Source organism: Delphinus delphis, chromosome 4 (assembly GCF_949987515.2).
Source record: "Delphinus delphis chromosome 4, mDelDel1.2, whole genome shotgun sequence".
Classification (NCBI taxonomy): Eukaryota; Metazoa; Chordata; class Mammalia; order Artiodactyla; family Delphinidae; genus Delphinus; species Delphinus delphis.
The window spans coordinates 2,929,898-2,940,640 of record NC_082686.1 but is presented as its reverse complement, the minus strand read 5'-3'; the positions used below and the strand labels follow the sequence as shown (position 1 = coordinate 2,940,640).

The following is a 10,743-nucleotide window of genomic DNA, read 5'->3' as shown; positions in this document are numbered from 1 at the left end:
TTTCCGGGTCGCTCTAAGGGAGGCCACTTCACCTACAGACTGGGCCTTGCGTGGATCACCGGGGGACAGGTGCCTGAGGGCAGAGCGCGAGACCAGAGGCGAGCGTGCTGCAGTGGCTGGAGCCCGGACCAGGGCTAAGGGCGCTCGGGGTCAGGCGGGTCTCTGGGCACAGCCGCCGCGCTCGGGACGCACGTGCGCATCCGCGGGGAAGAAAGCGGGGGGCTGCCGCGGGCCTGTACACAAAGAGGGCGCTGCGCAGAGTAGGGGCCTGGGCGCCAAACGCCCGCGCGGCCCGGCCTCCGAGGGCAGCCCGGGGGGGCCGGGCCCCGCGGCGCCCTGGCGCGCGAAGAGGACCCGAGGCTCCTCCCGCGGATGGTACAGCCCGCCCTCCCCGCCGGACCATCGCGAATGGTCTCGCCCACCCGAGCCCCACCACACACCTCCCCTGGCCGAGGAGGGGCGAGCGGAGGGGGCATGGCGAGATAAGGCCACGCCCCCATCTGCGTAGTAGTGAGGCGGGGCTCGCGGCCAGCGGGGTGGGCCTCTCCTCGCGCCGCGGCGCAGCGGTCGTGGGCGGGGCCCGACTGGGGAGCGAGGCGGGGGTGGGGCCGGCCGCCGCCAGCCCCCGGCTCACTCTCCGCCCCCGGCGCCAGGCCCCGCCCCCGGCCGCCGCGGCGCCGGGACGGGGCGGGGCCCGGGCCCGGAAGGCCCCGCCCCCTCTGTGAATATTGATGCGGCGCGCGTCGGCGTCGCCCTCCTCCCATTGAGCGAGGCTGTGTCGCGTGGCCCAGCGTCGGCGTGACGGTTGGACGCGGGCGCGGCACTGCGGGTCCCGATTGCTGCAGCCGCTTGTCAGTGTGATGAAGATTGGCACCCAGGTAAGCTGTCACTCAACCGCTCTGCCGCCGCCGCCGCTCCGCCGCCCCGTCACTATCAATCACGCCGGCCTGCAGGCGCCGCGGCCACCGCCCCGCCGCCGCCGCCGCCGCCCGGGTCTCCGCGGGTTGCCGCCGCCCGGGAGGGCCGCGCCAGACCCGCCGCCCGGGGCAGGGGGCGGGGAGGGGGCGCGGGTGGGGGAGGGGAGCCGCGGCAGCGGGGAGGGGCGCTGTCCGCCGGGCCGGCGCGGGGGCGCGCCCCGCTTGTTTTTCGGTGTGGGCTTAGGGACGCGGAAATTTCTGGAAGGCTCCGCCGCCGCCGCCGCCGCCGCGCGGGGCCCGTGGTGAGGCGCGCGCTCCTAACCGTCCCTCTCGGAGCGCGGCGCGCGCCCCTGCGCGGGCGGGGCGGGGGGCGCGGGGGCGCGCGGCGGGGGCGGGGCCCAGGCTGAGGAGGCGCGCGGGGGCGGGGCCTGGAGCGGGCGCGCGCGGGGGCGGGGCCGGCGTCGCGGGGGCGGCGGGGGTGCTTCGGGGGGGTCACCGAGGCACTGCGTTGGCCGTCGCCGAGTCCGAGGCTGGGAGGGAGCCGGGTGCCCGGTGTCTGGAATGAGTGACAAATGCGTCGCGAGTAATAAACAGCCGATGTGAAGTAGAGGCCTGGGCGCGTCAGGCATGGTCCGGCCACTCGCTGGAATTCCACATTCCTTTAGAAAGAGATCGTGAGTCACTTCAGAAAAGGCAGGGAGCGTTAGTCTGCTTTATATCATCGTCAGGGCTGTTGAAACGCCGTTTTGTTAGCGGTTACGAGGCTCGGCCAGCCAGGTTCTCCTTCTTGAAGTTTGACTCCTAGAATGCGTATCAGCGCGTGCTGCTGGGGTCGGAGTCCCGGACGGGGGCGGCGCGGGGCGGGGCGGACTGGGGGCGCAAGTAAGGGCAGAAGGCAGATCCTTGCGGGGGGGATACCTATACATGCGCGAATATGCATTTGGTAAATTTGATCGCACACCTGCAACCATCCAGGATAGATTTGCCATTCGTAAGAGGGTTAAAATTAATTTTGATCCCAAGACTTAGGTTTTTTTGTTTTTGTTTTTTTGCGGTACGCGGACTTCCCACTGTTGTGGCCTCTCCCGTTGCGGAGCACAGGCTCTGGACGCGCAGGCTCAGCGGCCATGGCTCACGGGCCCAGCCGCTCCGTGGCATGTGGGATCTTCCCGGACCGGGGCACGAACCTGTGTCCCGTGCATCGGCAGGTGGACTCTCAACCACTGCGCCACCAGGGAAGCCCCAAGACTTAGTTTTTAATAGAAACTACTGGTTTTTCCTTAGGAAGGGAGTGCTTTCTACTTTATGGTAAATGAAACCCTCAGCTTTCGTTGGGTATACTTGTATGATTTTTCCTGACATATTGAAAAGGGATTTATGTATTTATATAATACATAATTTTATATGAAGTATTTTGAATATTGTATGGAAGAATCGCAGTGAAATGTAAGCATTTTGCCAGTCAGTTACTGGTGATACTCTCAAGTCTAGTTGCACATGCATTTGGAAGATGGCTCACTGACTCAGATCTGCCTTACATCATTTTTTTTCTTAATATACCGAGCGTGGAGAGTGGTATGTAGATCGTTCAGTTACAGTATTTGGTTGAATCAGCGATGCACGGCTGTGTGATATTGACTGACACAGGGCTTTCGGAAGGCAGCAGTGGAAGGACTCTTCCACTTCAGAGATTTACAAGTGGGAATTGAAATATGGTAGGTGAAGTACGATTCGGAAGATTAACGTTCTGTGCTGAGGATTTAAGTGTCAGCACTAATGGAACTGGGTGCAAACAGCTGTCCTCAGTGTCCTGCATTTACATTTCCGTATCAGTGTCTTGTGACTTTAGGAAAGTATTACTTAGGATTAGTGAAAGGTAACATTCTGGTTGTAACTTTCGCTTTTGTTTCAAACTAATTGAAACTGTTTAGAAGAAAACCTTGAAACTTCTGGACTGATGCAAATCATGCGCCCCAGGGGACCTTTCCCTGCGCTCTGCTCGTCTCCAGACTCCTCCTCTCCTCCTACAAACGGTTTAGAAAAAATAAGAGAGGATCAAGAAGAGAACCTATTACACTGAAAGACAGTTATCAAAATACTGAACCGAACTGGTGATAAATCTCTTTACATGCTTTTTAGTAGCTCACTTAGTAACAGATTGAACACTGGCTCTAATAGCTTCTTCTTGAGTATATGATGCTAATGCTTTGTGCAAATACCTGCGGTTTCTGTTGGTGAAGAGTCACAGGTGCTCTCCAGGGTTTCACGTCTGCCGGTGGAATTGAGTGAGTGTTAACTTTCAGCCAGATGTTATTGCAAATAAAGATGTGATTTTTTTTCTCATTCAGGTTCACAGAGACCAAGTTAAGAACCTCTGCACTGGAAGGCTGTTTCCTCTCAGCCCATCCCTTAGTAGGAATATGTATGTGCCTCCTTCCTTCTTCAGATGCTTATACTGATGGCAAGGGTGACGAGGAAGTAAAAACAGTGCAGCGAGGGAACCCAAAGCTTCACAGTATGGGGTCATAGTGGGGTGAGGCCACGTGGGTTTACTGCCTGACACCAGTTGTGATGACTCACAACTGTGATGGGTTACTGTTCTGTCTTGTACAATCTGTTTAGGAAGACGTGGAAAGTGAAATATAGTGTAGAAGAGGTTCAGTTTGGAAATTGTTAGAATAAACATTCAAGGGCTGGGAGGCATGGTTGTTTGGTTGGAAAGGCCTGGCTGCAAAGGGCCGCATCAAATGAGGCCCCTCCGGCCGTGCTGTCTGCCCTCCAGCAAGTGGACAGGGCGCCTGGCTGCTGGGTGCCCTCGCCAGCAGCCGCGCCTAGTGTCGGTGTGTCAGCCCCGCTGGTCTAGTCACTCTTTCTGGGAGTTTCACTCACAGAGGGCCTGGTACTGACCCAGCAGACCTGCCGTCTGACGAGGTGGTTTTAGACTCCTGATGCAGAAGCACTGTGGCCCTGAGGATGCGTCTGGGGGACTTGGGGAGGGGACAGAGCGGCTGCTTCTTTCCATCTAGGATTCCTTGGGGAAAGGGTCCTACAGCTTTGTCAGAATCTTGAAAAGTACTGATCAGTCACGTTGCAGGATTGAGGGCCAGTGAGTTAGTGAACCTTTCAGACGCCCTTTGTCTTGAGTCTTCCCTTCAGTGTTGGCGTGTGCTCGTCCTGACGGGTCCAGCAGCAGGCCTTGTCATCCCTCCCCTCAGGGTGAGCTGCTCAGTATGGGGTGATGCGCTCCTGTCTGGGGGATTATTTCTGTTCAGGGCGACCCTGCCACCCAAACGGTGTGTGTCATTTGGTGTAACCTCTGGCCTAGCAGAGCCTTGTTGGTGGCAGGCTGCAGGGCACATGGTGGGAATTGCCTTTATCGTTTGTGTCTGTCTTTGATGGACACCTGGCTGTTGTAGTCAGGCCCCAGGACGGCAGGGAGCGGGCCGACTTCAAGTCCGGGGGTTTAGGGTCACACAGGAATAAGGAAAAAAGGAATCCAGCGGCGTCCAGGGACCAAGGTAGTGCTGGGCCTTGGGGCTGATGGAACTGCGGCTTGGGCCCTGGCGGGATCCGGCTGCCACCCTGGTCTTGACCTTCCCTGTCCACTTCCACTGTTGCTCTTAACCACTGACTGCTTCTGCACACTGTCTGCTGCATGTTCTCTGTTTCCCAGCTCTGCCCACCTCATCCTCTTCCTGTTTCCCAGCGCACATCCTGGAGACAGGGTGACAGCTCTCTCGCCTTCCACCGTGTCCCCCAGGTGCTGACCTGGGCGCCAGGGGCTCCTGGTCCCCGAGCTCTCCCCAGGGAGGGGTGGGCTCCTTTCAGCAGGATCTGCAGTGGTGGGTGGGGTCACTCGGAAGGGACTGTGGATGGTAGGAATTGTGATCGCAGCTTCCTGAACAGTCTGATCGGACTTGCAGAGACAATGCCTTCACGAGAGTTTGGCAAGCCCTCACTATATGTCACATGTTGTCTGAGACATTTTACCAAAGTTTGTATTTTTTTTTTTTTTTGCGCTACACGGGTCTCTCACTGTCATGGCCTCTCCCGTTGTGGAGTCCAGGCTCCGGACGCGCAGGCTCAGCGGCTATGGCTCACGGGCCCAGCCGCTCCGCGGCATGTGGGATCTTCCCGGACCGGGGCACAAACCCGTGTCCCCTGCGTCCGCAGGCGGACTCTCAACCACTGCGCCACCAGGGAAGCCCCCAAAGTTTGTATTTTTTTTGCATTAAAAATCAGGAATTTAACTTTGCGATAGTCTAAGTTCAGTTATGTGTTTGTAAACAGTTTTTTTAAAAAACAAATACGTGGGCTTCCCTGGTGGTGCAGTGGTTAAGAATACGCCTGCCAATGCAGGGGACACGGGTTCGAGCCCTGGTCTGGGAAGATCCCACATGCTGCAGAGCAACTAAGCCCGTGTGCTACAACTACTGAGCCTGTGCTCTGGAGCCTGCGAGCCACAACTACTGAGCCCACGTGCCACAACTACTGAAGCCCGTGTGCCTAGAGCCCGTGCTCCGCAACAAGAGAAGCCACCACAATGAGAAATGAGAAGCCCACGCATCACAATGAAGAGTAGCCCCTGCTTGCCACAACTGGAGAAAGCCCGCGCGCAGCAACGAAGACCCAACGCAGCCAAAAATAAATAAATAAAAAAGAACCCTATAAAACAAATATTTATTTCAGTACAATTTATTGCAGCCTAAGTGAAACACCCCTGTGATCCTCTACGGCAGGCGTTCAAAGCTGGGGCCCCGCTGACATTTGGGGCTGGGTACTTCGTGTCCTGTGCGTTGTGGGATTTTAGCAGACACCAGAGGAGCCCCCACCCCCAGTTGTGACGACCAACAATGTCTTCAGATATCGCCAAGTGTTTTCTGGGGGACAAAAATCCCCCCTGGTCGAGAAGTACTGACCTAGAACAGCATTTCCCAAAATGCCTTGTGTGGAACCCGGGTTTCATGGGATGGGCATAAATTTTTACAAATTCATCAGTTCAGCTCCTTTGAGTTGTGTTTTTAGTCAGTGTTATTACATATGTTTTCATGTATTTACATAATTGACACATTTCTCATTTTAAATATTTGCCTACAGTCTCTTTATTTTCTGGCCGTGCCCGATGTTGTGAAGCCTTTCAAGCGTTTAGGTCTTGTTGTTTCCCATGTTTATTTGATCATCCTCTGGGCTGCCAAGCTGAGCGCCAGCCCGATCAGGATAGGGATGGTGCTGCCAGGCCGACGTCCACGGTGCTCTGTCCCTGAGCTCAGACGGTGCCCTAGGGAAAAGATGGTCCCAAGAAAGAGCCCTTGCCTTGAAGGGTGGGGGTTCCTGTTTTTCCTACAACATATTCATTGACCGTCAGTAGCAAGTATGTCATGAAAGTTTTAAATAGCAGTGTTTAGTGATGCCGGTGATAGTCATGGCCCTAAAGACAGAGCTGTGGTGTGAATCGAATCTATCAGCTGTGAAAGGCCATTCAGCCCAGAATTTACTGAAATGGGTTCTGAAACCATTAAACACCTTTGTTGTTAGAATTTTGCTGTGTCTCTTGGGGACATAGGTGGTTGGCTTGGAAATATTTTGGGGGGATAGATTTTAACAGGATTTAACGTCTGATTTTATTTGAATATTAAACTTCAAGTGGTACCTCCCAAAATCTTGCTTGAAAAATAAAGTGATATCTTGATAACTGTTTTCCTCAGAATGAGTTCTTGACTGAACACCGCCCTGGGATGGGACATGGAGCCAGGACAGAAAGCAGGGGACATCTGGCTGGTGTTCTCGAGTGGCCGTCACCTCAACCCCACACACAGGAGGAAAACTGATTGCACTGTAGTGACGTGCAGCTGGTGTCCTGCAAGGTGTCTCAGAAAGGATCTGGTGTTTTGAACATAGGATTTTGAGAGTCTTGGGTTCCTTGACAGCTTTCTTAGCTTTATTAGTGCACAGGTTGGTTTAGAAAAGGATCATCAATTGAATGTTTTGGGAAAGATAAGCAACTGCCCCCTAAAATCTAGAGATATAGTTTGTATTGTCTCCCAGCTCTTTTCTGGCTTCATAACCAGTGTCTCACAGCCACTAAGACTGAAATTACCCCAGAATTTCCTGTGTTTCTCGGTTAGTGGAATTGGTGGAACTCTTAGAGCAGCTTCTGAGAGCAGCTGGGGAGGTGCCCTGCTGGGAAACTGAAGCCTAGCTGGGTGGGCGTGGCAGCCTGGGAGGGAGGGAGCTGCCTGGACGCACCAGCATGTGTGTGGATGAAATGAAAAGTGCAAGAGACTTGACATCACCGAAACTGAGTTAGAGAGTGCGCTGTAGCTGGGGTTATATTTGTCAAGTATAACATGTCTCTTGGGACAGCTAAACTTTAGGCCTGGGGTTGGCAAACTGCAGGCCTATGGGCCACGTCCCACTGTGGCCTGTTTTTGTACAGCCCTAGAGCCATACATAGTACATTTTAGAGGAAAAAGAGGATGGGGACCTCCCTGGTGGTGCAGTGGTTAAGAATCCGCCTGCCAGTGCAGGGGACACGGGTTCGAGCCCTGGTCCGGGAAGATCCCACATGCCGCGGAGCAGCTAAGCCCGTGCGCCACAACTACTGAGCCTGCGCGCCTAGAGCCTGTGCTCCGCAATGAGAAGCCCGTGCACCGCAACGAAGAGTAGCCCCTGCTCGCAGCAGCTAGAGAAGGCCCACGCACAGCAATGAAGACCCAACACAGCCAAAAATAAATTAATAAATTTAAAACAAAATAAAAAGGGATATGACTACAAATATGAAAATTTTACAAGTGAGAACATCCATGTACAATTTGATGGCAGTAAATTTGAAAAGCTGTGGATAGTTTATGAAGAAGATATAAATGATCAGAATTGACCTTGGAGGGACTTCCATGGTTACGCAGTGGATAAGACCCCGAGCTCCCAATGCAGGGGGCCCAGGTTCGATCCCTGGTTAGGGAACTAGATCCCACATGCATGCCGCAACTGAGAGTTTGCATGCCGCAGCTAAGGAGTCCGCCTGCCACAACTAAGACCCAGTGCAACTAAATAAATAAATAAGAATTGAACTTGGAGGTAGAAAACTTGTACAGACCAGCAACTTTAGATGAAATGGAGAAAGGTAGTCAAGATTTATCTTTTTAAATTTTTTTTAGTAATTCTTTTTAAAAAAATTTTTATTTATTTATTTATGGCTGTGTTGCGTCTTCATTGCTGCGCACAGGCTTTCTCTAGTTGCGGCGAGCGGGGGCTACTCTTTGTTGTGGTGCACGGGCTTCTCATTGCAATGGCTTCTCTTGTTGTGGAGCACGGGCTCTAGATGTGCGGGCTTCAGTAGTTGTGGCATGCAGGCTCAGTAGTTGTGGCTCGTGGGCTCTAGAGCACAGGCTCGGTAGTTGTGGCGCATGGGCTTAGCTGCTCTGCGGCATATGGGATCTTCCCGGACCAGGACTCGAACCCGTGTCCCTTGCATTGGCAGGCGGATTCTTAACCACTGTGCCACGAGGGAAGTCCCAAGATTTATCATTTTAAAAAGGCACTGGCGTGAGTTAGGTCAGATTTTCATGGAACAGATACTTACTGTGTTACATGTAACAACCATTCACTAACAAAATGACTGTGCACCTGCTGTGTACCAGACATTGCCACGGCGGTGGGGAGTATAATGGTGAACAAAGACAGACACGGCTCCTTCCTGCCAGGAAGTAGTAAAGGCACAAGTTAATCCGAGGCCCATCGGAATAATGTAAGATTACAGCTGTAGGAAAGACTGTAAAAGGGAGGCATGTTTTGCTCTGAGATGTGGGTCGGAGGTCAGGGGCAGCTCTTCTAAGATGGGGATGACTGATGTGAATGGTCCAGGGGAACAGGAGTGGGCGAGGGGACGAGGATTAGGGTGACCAGTCCAGATGGGGGCGGGAACTGTGCTCAGAGGCTTTGGGGGTTGGGGGAAGCCCAGGGCTCTGAAGAACCTGGAAGGGCCTGGTATGCTTGCGGTGCGGAGAGTGGGGCGATGGGGGGCGGGGAGGGAGGAGCACAGTAATGACCCAGTCATGCTGCGTTACAAGTTATCATCTGTATCTTGTAGGCAGTGGGAATCCTCTGAAGGGTTTTAAGTGGGTGTGTCTTGATCAGATTTGGGTTTCCAGAAGATCCCTTTGAAGACTTGGAAACACACCCATGTCCACAGAGGGGCTGGTTAAATAACTGCACTGAGTCTGCTACACCTGTAGTACTCACTCTGCAGCTGTAAACAGGAGTGAAGGTGATGACAGCCTGCTGGGAAGCACCTTTAGGATGTGGTAAGTGAGAAAAGGAAGGCCCGGAGCTGAGAAGAGTGTGCACTCTTATCTGAGAGAGGATATGACTATTTGCTTATGATAAAAAAGCTTAAACCCCAGACTATTAAAATGAGGTTCCTTATTGGAGAGGGAGGGGACAGGGTTATAGATTAGGTTTCAAACGTATCTTCTATAGTAAAATTAAATCAAAAGGAGGGGGGAGGACTACCTAAAAATTAAAGCAAAATGAATCAAAGGAATCTAACTAGGGCTCCCTTGCCTCCTTGCTTCTAAGATGACCAAGAAAAGAAGGAAAAATGGTCATGTCAAAAGGGGCCGAGCCAGCTGTGCCCAATGCATGCCCAAGAATAAGCCCATTAAGAAGTTCGTCATTGGGAACATAGTAAAGGCCGACGCCGTCAGGGACTTTTCCGAAGCAAGTGTTTTCGACACCTGTGTGCTTCCCAAGCTATATGTGAAAGTACGTTACTGTGTGAGCACAGCATGGTAGTCAAGAATGGTTCTCGGGAAGCCGGAAGGTTGGAACACTCCCACCCTGACTTAGACCTGCGGGTGCTGCCCCATGGCCTCCACCAGAGCCCAAGTAAGGAGCTAAGTCCTTAAAGACTGAAGAAATACTATTCTCTGAAAACACAATAACATGGAAATTATACTTAAAAAAAAAAAAAAGAAAAGAGGACTTCCCTGGTGGTCCAGTGGTTAAGAATCCGCCTGCAAACGCAGGGGACATGGGTTCGATCTCTGGTCCGGGATGATCCCACATGTCCCGGAGCAACTAAACCCGTGCACCACAACTACTGAAACCTGTGCACTTAGACCCCGTGCTCTGCAGCAAGGGAAGCCACCACAATGAGAAGCACACGAACCAAAACGAACGAAGAGTAGCCCCCGCTCGCCGCAACTAGAGAAAGCCCACGCACAGCAACAAAGACCCAGCACAGCCAAAAAAAAAAAAGAAAGAAAGAACAAGAACCTAACTAGGAATTGAATTGGTGGCTTAAGTACACAGAGAATTATTATTTCCAGTGACTTCAAAACAACTTGGATTGTACATCTATCCTAGTGGGATAAATCCTAAAGACAAAGAAACTACAAAGAAATCTTAAACAATTTTTAGTACTTGTATTGTTAGTAGTAATATTCATATTATTTTGAAACTATATATATATATATATATACACACACACACACATATAAAGTGATAAATAGGTCATTATGTTACTGTCATTTGGAAATTATTTTCAGGGTAAGAAAAGAGATATACAAATATTAATTTGAAGTAAAGTAAATACCCTGTAATCCCAAATTTGAATTGGAGGTATCAGTGTTATTTTGTTTGTACAAAATTTTTATGAGAAAACATTTCTTATCCCTGTCCATTGGAAAGGCTAGAAACAGTGACCAACCAATAGCAATGAGCACACAGCACCTGGATTGTGGTTTCTACGTATCATTTCCCATTGGAATCAAAGCCCCTTGGATCAATGGCAAAGTCTGGGTTTGACATAGAAAATAAACAATAT

At 52.2% G+C, this 10,743-nt stretch overlaps 1 protein-coding gene across 1 annotated transcript in view; it reads left to right on the top strand.

Moving 5' to 3' along the window:
- The first annotated feature begins 38 nt into the window (after positions 1–38).
- Positions 39–10,743, top strand: part of PKNOX1 (PBX/knotted 1 homeobox 1) — a 51,591-nt gene continuing 40,886 nt past the window's right edge. Inside the window, exon 1 of the mRNA XM_060010262.1 lies at positions 39–878. The gene's annotated coding sequence lies outside the window, so the exon portion shown is untranslated. The remainder of the gene's footprint in view (positions 879–10,743) is intronic.